A 12,908-nucleotide genomic window follows, 5' to 3' on the forward strand; every position below is an offset into this window, starting at 1 on the left:
CGTTCTTCCATTGTCGACAGGTCCACCAGCGGTCGGTACACGGGAGGATTCATCCGTCTCCTCGCCCAACCCAGCGGACGGTGCCTAGGAAGGACAACATGGAGCACACAGTCAAGCAACCCACAGGTACGTACTCACAGCTAGCACAGTATACGATTCTCTATGCAGTGAATGGCGTGTCTGAGTGGCTATGCAAGGCCTAGGCCTGTGTGACGCAGTTGAAATTGAGCCATGTGGTCCCTGGAAATGGCGGCTGCCTGACCTGTGAAGTGTGACAATGGGATGTGAGGTCAATGCGCTGGCGTGGCACACCGCGGCGGGCGGCGGGCGAAGACCGCGGCGCAAAGCCGCATTGGTTAACATTGAAGCCTATGGGTTTCAGGAGCCAATGGCGAAGGGCGCCGGCGGTGGCGGGACGCACCGCCGCGGTACGCACCGCCGCGGACGTCACCGCCATTTACTATCTACTTATCCACTTGCGACTTGAACTTTCACAGGAGAGGACCTATACTGCAAGTGTTGCTGTGACCTCGGTCTGGAAGGGACAATGGCTGCTGCGCCTGGGGAAAGGGCCCCTGCCTTCACTGGAGAGGAGTTGGAGAAACTTGTGGATGGGGTCCTCCCCCAGTATGCGCTACTCTACGGTCCTCCAGACCAACAAGTGAGTTTAATTCAATATGGATTTGGGGCCACTGGCTGGCTTGGGGGCCTGGCGGGGGGCCTGGCGGGGATGGGGGGCATGTTGGGCCTGGCGGGGGGCCTGGCGGGGATGGGGGGCATGTTGGGCCTGGCGGGGGCATGGCGGGGGGCCTGGTGGGGATGGGGGGCATGTTGGGCCTGGCGGGGGGCCTGGCGGGGATGGGGGGCATGTTGGGCCTGGCGGGGGGCATGGCGGGGGGCCTGGCGGGGATGGGGGGCGTTGGGCCACTGGAAAGGAAAATGCTGACAAACTTGAACGTGGTATTTCTCCCTCCCTGTACGTGTCACATAGGTCCGCGCCCATGAGAAGATCGGGATTTGGCGTGCCATCGCCAAGGAAGTCCGGACCCTGGGGGTCCACCATCGACGGGGCACCCACTGCCGCAAGAGGTGGGAGGACATCCGCCGCGGGACCAAGAAGACCGCCGAGTCTCTGCTGGGGATGGCCTCCCAACGTAGGCGGGGTGCCTGCCGTCAACTGAGCCCCCTGATGTTCCGGATCCTGGCGGTGGCCTACCCTGAATTGGATGGGCGCGTGAGGGCAGCACAGCAGACACAAGGGGGTGAGTCCAAGCATTATCTACTCTGTTGTCGCGCAGTGGAGGTGTCTGGTTGGGGGAGGAGGGCTGGGGGTCCCCCTAGGCCAGGGCGATATCTGTAGGCTGGGCACCCCCGTAAGCCCCTGTGTCCCCAGCCACCACCCTCAGTAGTTTGTCAGTACAGCCATCCCTGGGCCGTGTCATCCATGGGTGCAGTTGTCAACTCTAGGCGTGTAGGGCATGTTCCACGGAATGCGTAGCGGACCCCAAGTGCGCAACTTAGTGCAGGGGGCATCTGTGTCTGTCATGTCCGCTAACTGTACCGGAGATCCATGTACTCAATATCCCTTTATTTCTCTCTCCCCCCCCCTTTTTGTTTGTCTTTCTGTGCTTGTGTGCATCAGCATCATCAGGCGGAGGAGAAGTGGCATCGGGGCAGGAGGGAGCTGCATCTCACATGGCCCAGGAGGGCCATGCCACAGAGTCAGACTGGACCAGTGAGACGGAGGGCGAGGGGAGCTCCACGACGGGGATGACTGGACCCTGCAGCGACACGGACACGTCCTCGGAAGGGGGCTCCCTTGCGGGGGTGGCACCATCCGTGCCCCCCGCCATTACAGGTACAGCCGCCACCCAGCGCACCATCTCCGCCCTCCCAGCAGCCCCTCAGCGTTCGCCCCGTGCCCGCTCTGCCAGGAAGCCGGGCATCTCCTTCGCCCCAGGCACCTCAGGCCCTGCCCCTGTTACCCCCGCTGCCCTCAGTGAGGAGGTCATTGACCTCCTCCGAACGCTCATTGTTGGGCAGACTACCCTTTTGAATGCCATCCAGGGGGTGGAGAGGGAGGTTCATCGCAGCAATGCGTACCTGGAGGGCATTCATTCGGGTCAGGCTGCCCATCAGCGATCGTTCCAGGCTCTGGCCTCAGCACTGACGGCAGCCATTGTCCCTGTCTCCTGCCTGCCTCTACTAACTCCCTCCTCCCAGTCTCCTGTTCCTCTGCCTGTCCCACCCACACCATCAGACCAGCCTGCACACACCTCAACACCCAAGAGAAGCTCATCCAAACATAAGCACCACAGATCACGCAGACATTCACACACGCAACATTCCGATGCAGACATGCCAACAGTCACTACCACCTCTGTGACCCCCACCTCCTCGTCTCCCTCCTCCCTCCCTGTGACGTCTACACTCACACCTCCATTCACCTCACCATCAGCCAGTGTTTCCATCACCAGCACACCCTCCACTCCAGTCCGCACACGTGCAGTCACCACCCCCACTGCCATTTACACGTCCCCTGTGTCCTCTCCCACTGTGTCTGTCACCCCCTCTTCCACACCACACAAACGCAGCCACCCACCCACCCAACAGCCATCCACCTCACGACAGCCTATCCCTCCTGCACCTGCACCCAAAGACAGCAAACGTGACTCACCTACAACCACATCCTCTCCCTCCACTCCCATTCCCACTGTACCTCCCACTCTCCATTGTCCCAAGAAGCTCTTCCTCGCCACTACTAACTTCTTTCCTGACCCTGAGCCCCCCCCTCCTTCTCGTCGGGGTAAGAAGAGCACCTCAGCCACCACCAGCCCTGCAGCCCCCTTGACAAGGGTGCAGGGGTATTGAAGCCCGCCAGCCCGCATGTCTGGATCTTCGCCCAGCAGCAAGGGGACAGCCAGCCCACCCCCTGGGAAGAGGAGCAGAAGGCGGAAGGGGCGCCGCAGGAGCCCGCCTTCTACATCCCCCCCGGACACCACCCAGAGACAGTCACCAGCCACAGCTCCAAAGGGAGGAAAGGGCCACAGGCCCACGACTAAGGAGGGCAAGGGCAGCAAGTCGGAGAGGTCAGGCAGCAGGCCTGCTGCCCAGGAGGAGCCCACAACCCCCATAGCCGCTGCCCCGGGAGGAACCGGCACAGCTGCCCCGGGAGAGCCCACCACCCCCATAGCCGCTGCCCAGGGAGGACCCAGCCCAGCTGGCCAGGAGGGCCCCACCACCCACAGCCCAGGTGGGCAGTGAAGGAGCACCATCCCCGCTGCCCAGGAGGGCACCACCAGGCAATTAGCAGTTGGCCATAGACCGTCCGCCGTCTCAAGAACCGCTGAACTGGGCCCTTCAAGGCAAGGAGCGCTGAACTGGGCCCCGCCGTCTCAAGAACCGCTGAACTGGGCCCTTCAAGGCAAGGAGCGCTGAACTGGGCCCCGCCGTCTCAAGAACCGCTGAACTGGGCCCTTCAAGGCAAGGAGCGCTGAACTGGGCCCGCCGTCTCAAGAACCGCTGAACTGGGCCCTTCAAGGCAAGGAGCGCTGAACTGGGAACCGCCGCGCTGTTTGTTTGTACCGCTGTGGCGGGCGGAGTGTTAAGTTGGCGGGCTGTGTTGGCGGTTCCCGCCAGGGTCAGAATTGCATATTTTAGACCGCCGGCCTGTTGGCGGCTTGGCCGCCGCTTTATCACCGACCGCCAGGGTCAGAATGAGGGCCTTAGTGTCGGCAGCAATTTGCTCACCCCAAACATCTGATGGATATTTCGAGATCTTCAAACTGCATTTAAAATGTCAAAGCATCTTTATTTTCTTATCAATAAATTCTTACATTTCGATTCTCAGAGAAATGTACAATAAACATATCACACTATACTCTGATATGGTATGTTCTGGGGAGAATCTCCCTTCATCTGAGTTTCAGTGAAGCAAATTCCGAAAACTGAGAGGCGGATTTCACCCGGATTTATATGCGAGCGACTAAGGAACCGTTAATTCAGTTACATTATTACAGGTTAAATAACTCCATAAATATTCAAAGCTCTTGGCTAATCCTTTGTCCTCTGACAAACATGTCTTTTCGATGGGGCAAGCAATGCTACATTTAAAACTTTCCAAATTGAATTGCCAATCAGTTAATTAAATTCAACAAGGACAAGTGGGAAACAACCAGCACGAAAAACAGTTTTTGACGTCATTTTAAGTGCACAGCCACAACAAACGTTTTTAAAAAGGGAAAAATCACATAACAGGCCTGAATTTATACATTACAAAAACACCTTAAGTCCCCTCTCTTTGGTCCTTCACACAGGCGGCAACATTTGAAATGTAAAAATGCGTTTTACTTCCTTTTGACTGAGAAACAAATCTCTGTCCCCTCGATGTACGTACATTGGAGCTGGATGTACTACCAAATACTTTATACTAGTAACATCTCTATTTCCTGGTATACGTGTTCAGCTAGGGTAGGAGGTACTCACAAATATTCACATATGGGGCCAAAATACATTTTAGAGTTTGACTGGGTCCCGGACGAAGTTATTGCGGAAGCAAGGTAAGATTGAAAACACAGTAAATGTGTACCCTCTTCTGAAACCTGCTTAAAGGAAGATGCGTGTTTAGTATCCATAGGATGTACTCTGTAAGTACCAATGGGACTATTCAGGCTTAGAAGGTAATTTTAACAGGGTACTTGAGGTAGTCCCAGAACATTTTAATGTACAAGCAACAAATTGCATCTTAAGTAAATGCCACCTATAACAATAGCTCAAAGTACCCAGGCTTGAAAAACATATACAAAGGGGAATGTTTTTAAACAACAAAATGGTGGCTTTTTAGGTAGAACTTACTTGTCACACTGTGAACAAAATATGCTTCAAATACCATTTAGAAAGATGGCGTGAGGTTTACCTCAAGAAACGTTTAAAATAGAATTTTTTAAGAAAGATTCCATACAATAGTCTTCCGTAAAATTATTTAATTCAGTTCCACCATACACAGGTATTGCATTGGACTCCAGGGATCTATTCTGAGCCCTTATTCTAAAGACTCAGGGCCTAATTATGACCCTGGCGGGCGGCGGAGGCCGCCCGCCAGGATCCCGCCCTCCAAATTACCGCGCCGCGGTCAAAAGACCACGGCGGGTATTACGAGTTTTCCCCTGGGCTGGTGGGCGGTTCCAGTAAAACCGCCCGCCAGCCCAGGGGAAAACGACCTTCCCACGAGGATGCCGGCTCGTAATCGAGCCGGCGGAGTGGGAAGGTGCGACGGGTGCAGTGGCACCCGTCGCGTATTTCAGTGTCTGCAAGGCAGACACTGAAATACTTTTCGGGGCCCTCTTACGGGGGCCCCTGCCGTGCCCATGCCATTGGCATGGGCACGGCAGGGGCCCCCAGGGGCCCCGCGACCCCCCCCTACCGCCATCCTGTTCATGGCGGCTTTCCCGCCATGAACTGGATGGCGGTAGGGGGGGTCGGAATCCTCATGGCTGCGGAGCGCGCTCCGCAGCCATGGAGGATTCCAAAGAGCAGCGGAAAGTCAGCGGGAGACCGCTGACTTTCCGCTTCTGACCGCGGCTGAACCGCCGCGGTCAGAATGCTCATTGGAGCACCGCCAGCCTGTTGGCGGTGCTCCCGTGGTCGGTGGCCCTGGCGGCCACCGGCCGCCAGGGTCAGAATGACCCTCTCAGTGTTATGTTTCCTCCAGGGGAACTAGGTTAATGGACCTCACCTCAGAAATAAACATCCCTTGATAATGGAATCCAGATCCTCAAAATGCATGTGTAAGGCAGGTTTAAAGGATTTGTCCCACACATTTGTGTACAAATTCCCCATTCCCCTCCAGTAACTTCTAGGTCCTAATCATCGAAGAAGAGTTTAACTATTCTGCTGGAAAGTGTCTACCTCCCTGGGCTGAAGAATAATGAGCCCTTTTTTGATGCATTGTCCGTTCCTAGGCACTAATTATGCTACCTGTTCTGGGCTACAGAAGAAATGCGCTCCAGACTCTATTGCACCCAACTTATCCCACCTCCACCCTACAGGCACCCCTATCCTCAACTTGGCTCACAGACTCCAGCAGTGTCAAGAGCACCCTGCAAGTCTACTATGAGCAAACCCTGCTTTTCTGTCCTGGGATCTGAACTGAGCGCCCTGGTATCTACACCAAAAGGGCCTTGCTGTAGCCAGCAGCCAGGAAGAGACAGATCCGACAAGGAGCCACATGGCATAATCTAGCTTGCATAGCTGCTAAGTGTGATGCTCCTTTTTGTGTAAGTGGAGCTTGCACATCGGTGGTGATCACTACAATCAGGCCTACATGACACCTGATTACAGTCAATCTGCACGCACGTAGAAAGGAGACAAGATTGACTAACAAATTTACAAAGTCAGTCACCCTGCACATGCTCTTTCCAATGTGCACATGGACAGCGCGGTGATATTCAATGCAGAAGCTCATTTAGCTCTGCTGTCAGGAATATGGTACAACCAGTGCTTGAAATAGAAATGTAGAAGAGCAGGTTTCAGTAATATAATAGTAGTACCTTTTTGCTACTGAGAAATACCAGTATTTTCCCAGTAAAAATTATTGAACCCCTGCTAAGACGTTTTGGTAGTCTCACTTTCAAACTAAAAAAGTGCATGTACTCTGTACTTGCCAATTTAAAGAACTGGGAACAACTGATGTGCTCAAGGACTTTGTGCACACATATAATAAAAACAATAACGTAACAACAATAGCAATACTACCAACAACAGTAATAGCAATAGTAAGATGAGTATTAACAATGATAATAGCAATAATCATCACAAATCAATCCAAAGAGGAGACGGAAACTAGGGATGTATATCTAACCGTATTGCAGAAAGGTGTACATGTGACATAGGGGTTTCACAAGAGTGAAAGTTTCCACTCTTCCTAAAATGATTAGGGCAGATACTCCAGTGGCATTGTGTGCACACAGCTGCCACGGGCCCTTATGATGTGAAGTAATTCAGTCAATTCTAGCATTGCTACTAAGCAGCACTAAGGAGGACTGGATGTTTCTGAAATAGTCTGGCAAGTTAAAAACGAACCTACATGGCCCAGAATCGCGCATGATATTGGCTAAAACGCCAAGCTGGCTGTCGCCCATGAGCTAGAAATCACATGCACCAGAGTGGTGATTCAGAAATCCATGTCTTCTTCTCCAATTCAATTTTGAAAAATTATTTAAAATAATGAAGGTGGGAAACTGCAGTGTGAAAAGCATGGCCCAATACCGGCCACACTCTGATTTACTACAGTCTTAGCAGAAAATGCTGTCATATATATTTGTATTCCTTCTCCTCAGTTGTTTTTTTTTTACTTCACTCATAAAGCAGAGAAAATAAGTTAAGAAAAGAAAGGTAATGATGGGAAACAGAAGAAAAGACATCATATGTACACCTAAGAAAGCAAATTCCGAAATAAACAAATGATTTTCATTTTTAAAGCGTTAACAGGACAAATTCACGTGCCTTAGATCATATGTTTGGTTTCCTTTCTGCGCATTTACTGTGTACCACCCTTGTGTACTGTAACTTTGTGCACGATTCAATGGTAAAACCGTCAGCACCCTGAAATTAGACTGTCTTCTTCCCTTCTTCAAGCTTAAAATAACAGCCCAAGTGTTCACAAAGAGGTCCTCAAAAATGGCTGGGGGACTACATGTGCATATTTGCTAGTACCCCATTCAGACGGAAGACTCCTGGTTTTTGAAGCCACAAATGGCTTTATTTTATGTGTGTAACCCATAAAATTGGCTCTGCTGCAATATAAGTCAATGTGGAAAATACAATCCAACCGGGCAACTCCCAGAATAGAGGAACCAAAGGTGGTAACACCACATCTGGATCACTATGGAAAGAAATAAGGGCTGGGGTGTCGTATGCATTAAGACATGAAGTGAAATCTAAAAGACTGAATAAATAAAATCGGCCGGTGGTGAAACAGATGATGAAAGGTGCAGGGCTCAAAGATGAGGCCTGCGGAACTCCACAGTTCAATGATTTGTGAAAAGATGGAAAGGAGGAAGGCATACAGCTAGTATGTGACGGTAAAGAAAAGTGAAGTGCCACTTGAGGGCCATGTTGTGAATACCTTACGAGGAATAACTGCGAACTAAGGTAGAATTGGAAACTGTGTCAAATGCGGGACTAAAGCAGAGTAGATTAGGAGCAGCTCTACTGCCCTGATCAAGAATGCGTCAAAGGCCTTCAGAAAGAAAAATCAGTTCAATACGGTTCACACACCTGAAACCAGATTAGCAACAGTCTAGCATGTCGGAGGACTCAATAAATTCAGACAGCCGTCAGGTGACCTCCTTTATCTAAGATTTTCACAGGAAGGGAGAAGAAAGAAATAGGCCTGTAATTGCTCAGTGTGGTAGGATCGGCTGTAGGGGTTTTTAATAGTTGTACTACAAGAGACTCATTCATATCTGAGGGAAACCGAAGCAGATGAGAGGGAGAGGTTGCATAAAGAATTAATCATAATATCCAATTCCTTTTAAAGACTACGAGAAAGACATTGGGGGTGATGGAAGCCTTATTTGGTTTTCGACAGAGAAGCAGTGGTATTATCCACAGATAGATAGTTAAAGAATTTACAGAGAAGAAAAGGAAGTCAAAATGATGGCCTGTTGCACGTGTGGGGGCAAGAATTAATTGAGATGCGCCTTAAATAGCCACAGAGAAAGACACTGTCTTGGTATCAGCCCTATTAAGGTCAATGAACAACAACTCAAGGTCTCCTAAAATTGTGAAATTAGTGAATTTAAAAATGTTACGGAAAGACGTGAGCTAGAGAGTGAACAAATGAGTTGGTCGGGCAATTTTGAAGCCAGGTTGGACGATTAAGGCTATGTCAGTGCCGGAAGATTCATGCAGCTAAGTTTCAGATAAAAATATGAAGAAATCAACAGGAGTCTATCAAAGATCTAACCACGTAGGAACCCAGTTTTACCTCTATATCAGAGTCTGACGATGATAGTTCATCCAACAATCAATAAACCTTCTGTAACTAAGGATCCAAACAAATGCTGAACTGTGACAAAAACATCTGTACATACTTAGGCCAGCACTATAGGCAATAACGAGGGGCAAACTATGAAACGGTGCTATAAAACTGGTCTCATACTTTTACATACCAATGGTCATAGTACCGGTAAGAAACTTTGTAAGGAGCTGAACACCCATGGAGATCTGGGTGCTGTAAACCATTTATCTGCAACAACAGTCATAGACTGTAAGAAGATATGAAACACAATCAGCATTTCCTTACCCTCTCCAACTCCACAGTGAAGGTCTGGTTCCAAGCCTGTAAACTAATGGGTTTCCAGGAGGTCTGCCCAACAGTTGCATTATCTAGCTTTAGCACTGCACACACTTCATCTGGAAAGGCAAAAACAAAAGCTTAGCGCAAAGCAGATGTGTATATGTGAGTAACATGAACTGATGCACATCGCCAAACACAGAAAATAGCATTGAAGAGGCAGTGTTGTGATGGGAAAGAACATATTGGGACATCGCAACATCATGAAACACATGCACTCAAGTACATCTCTCAAACAAATCACAGGCGATAAGCAAAAGACCAGATTCAAAGACAATCATGATACTGCATGATGGCAATAAAATGATATGAAGGACAGTGACAATGGATTTGCAATGCAGGGACCTGATACGTATGATGTAAAGATGGGAACAAAGATAAAATAAAGACAACTGAGATACTGGAATTAAGTAAGTAGTATAGACCCTATAGATCTGCATTAAACTATGATATTTGACTTTGAAAGACAGTGAAGTTACAATGGTGGAAAAAGGATGTTCTCACGCGTTTTTATTATGAAATATCTTAGGAGAAAGAAAAAGCAAAACATTTGTGGATAGGTATGGGCACTCAACTGGAAACGCCATCTGATTTGACCGTACTGCGGCCGCTCACACTGCTGCTGCGGTTGTAAAGTCCTCTTCCACTCCTGCTCATAAAGGATGCTCTTCCTTCTCCAGGACTATTACAGGGCAAGGAGGCCACTGTTCCTCGACTTCGCCCTGGCACAGAGTCCAGCAAGCCACTGCAACCCAGCAGTCGAACTTCCAATGTGCCTGAAAGGGAAAAGGAGTGAGTCACAGTGACATGACAGCAGTGGTGCGCTCCTACACCAAATGTGAAAGGGATCAGAAGGCCTTCACATCCTTTTTCTTTTACGTTAGGAGCCATCTTATACAGCTCCAACAGTGACAGCAGAGCACATTTACCAACTAACATTGTGACCATGGAAAGCTTTTACATCCAACAAACTGTGACAGAATCAGCAGAACTCTCTTCCACCCATGTCACAGTGAAAACAGGGGACTAACATCCCCAAGCTAACAAGAAGTGCTGTTGCCAGGACAAGCAGGGCAATATGTAAATCATTAAAGCGTGGACTGGGCTGGTCTCGCTGGTTAGAATAAGAGAATGATGGATAAGACAGAACAGCTGTTACCTGTTAAAGGTGAGGGTTTGGACAGTGTGTTGTACTGGTTGTGCTGGTAGGAGGTGTTGTTCCGTGAGCTGAAAGCAGGAGATGAGACGAGGACCAGCTCCTCCTTCATGATGCTACACTTAGGATGGTCTTCAGGCAGTTCGCTCAGTCTCTGCTCCAGGGAATGCTTCAAGAGGTCTAACTTCTGGCTGGACTCGCTTAACCGGGTCTGGGCCTGGAAGAAGTCAATAAGGTAATTAAAACCTTACTACCACAGACTTACCTTCATTACTACTTGCGACCATAGACCAAACACTGTCCCATTTTCCAACGCAGGCCTCACTAACAAGTTAGTTACCTTTGTTATGCTATTCATGGTGGATACTCTGAATTGCATATTCCTCACCCTAAGACTATCCCCAGGCACCAGACCGGATCTGGAGAGTTTTTACAGCAATGCTTCAGTCACGACCAAACATCATTACCTCTCACTAATGTAAAAACTCCGCATTTTTTCTCTTCACTACTGCAAACCCAGTATTGCATTTCCTCACCATACTGGCCCAAAAGTGAGGTATACTCTATAGCCCTCTCTCTTTCAGAGGCAAATCCCCACTAGAACATTGCTGCCAGAGAACTACAGTATTTGGTTTATCAGAAACAACAGCATTAGTGCACTTGAACTATTGGTGCCATCAGCATACTAGTACTATTACTAACACATTATTGCTCGAAGCACTGTTGTTAGTCACTCGTCACCAAGGGCACACTAGAAATCCCTCTCCTATCCTTCACTCCATCCACAGTGCAATTCCATCAATCACTGATTAAATGAAAACATACAAATGATCCGACAGCCCATCAATAACACCATCACTGTCCATCCCAACCTTATTCAATCCCAGAGGTCACAAATGGTATTCACTGGAAAAAACCCTGTGTTGGTTCTCCTCCTACCTAGCCATCTAACACTTGTAAAATCACATGGTTACCTGTGGTGTCTGAAGAGAACGATCATAAGGAGTATTAGAGGAATCCATTTTGTCCCCGACATCTTCAACCTCTACATTGGGCACTTTGGGACTAGAATCACTGATAACAGCACACATGACACACAAATATATTTTTAAGTTTCCAACACGGGATGGTGATAAAACCATGCTCCAAGGCCTTCCAAACTCCTAAAGCCTCCACATTATATGCATCCTACACACTGCTGAACAGCTTATCAAAGGTCTGAAGAAATGGGACCACATCACCCTTATCTTTAAGGAGCATCATTGGCTCTCCTTATCAGTCTTTGTCAAAGCCTTCTTGACCCCCACCATCTCTGGGAACTTTTGGCACACCTACGACACTATTGCACTGGAGACAAAGGGGAAAAAAAAGCATTAAGCCGTTTCCACTTTTGCACTCAGAATCTGGAATGGCATCCCCATACCCATACCCATTGAGGCTGCCCAAACCATGGTCCAATTTACAGAAGATTTGAAGACATTTCTTTAACAAACTACATCAGGAAGCTGTTAATAGTCTACTTTCACTCTTGGAAACAGGTACCCCTCCAATAGCACCCTGACCGTATATTTGGCTGGTCAGTCTGGCCCCCCTTTCATCTCTCTCCACCACCACCTACCCCCACACAGACGGATAGCTGCATGTCTGCAGGCCCAGTGGCATCGATTCCTAGTGTGGGACAGTGCTGGCGGACAGTGGCATCCCTCCTGAGGGTCAGAAGGGAGCAGAGCCTGGCGGGCGGTGGCCTGGCCCCCACATCAGGCCTTCCGGCATGAGGGGGTGCTGCCGAGTGGCCTCCTCTCCTGTTGATGAGCCAACAGACCCTCACAAGATGGTCGCAAGATGAGGAGCTCTTCCCTAGGCTCACGGATAAAAGGCGATGGAGGGCCGGTGAATGGTGAGTGCCAGCTGCGGGAGCGTGACTGGAGTGCAGATTCTTGGTCTTCCCCCTCCACACCTTCGAAATGGTGAGCAGCCATTTCCATGGAGGTGAGCAATTGTTGGGGGCTGTGTGGTTGGTATGGGTCGCCACACTGCAACTCCTTTGGGGCTCGGACGAGAGATGGGGAAAGCAGGCCTGGAATAATAGGCCCCTTACTGCGAGGACAGAAAATCAGTTGCGTGAGCGCCAGGGCCCTGGAATTTGTGGGGGCCAGCAGAGAGACCCAGGGGCCCTGCAGTACTATCACTGGTAAGGTATGTCAGGACAGCCTTGGAGAGGACATTGCCTGCTTAGGCTGAAGAGTGGCTCTATATTGCTGCCTCCCCATGCCTAGGGAGGATTGCGATCCCTGATGGAGTAGTGCTGGTGTCGCTGAGGGAGAACAAACAAGGGTCCAGAGGTGGAAGAGGCCCACATACTCGGAGTCTCGAGCATCCCGACCCCTTCCTCGC

At 49.9% G+C, this 12,908-nt stretch overlaps 1 pseudogene; it reads right to left on the bottom strand.

The window, feature by feature from the left end:
* Positions 1-11,656, bottom strand: part of LOC138293885 (serine/threonine-protein kinase N2-like) — a 245,836-nt pseudogene extending 234,180 nt beyond the window's left edge.
* Between the last annotated feature and the right edge of the window lie 1,252 nt (positions 11,657-12,908).

The sequence above is a fragment of the Pleurodeles waltl genome, chromosome 4_2 (assembly GCF_031143425.1).
Source record: "Pleurodeles waltl isolate 20211129_DDA chromosome 4_2, aPleWal1.hap1.20221129, whole genome shotgun sequence".
In the NCBI taxonomy this organism is placed as follows: domain Eukaryota; kingdom Metazoa; phylum Chordata; class Amphibia; order Caudata; family Salamandridae; genus Pleurodeles; species Pleurodeles waltl.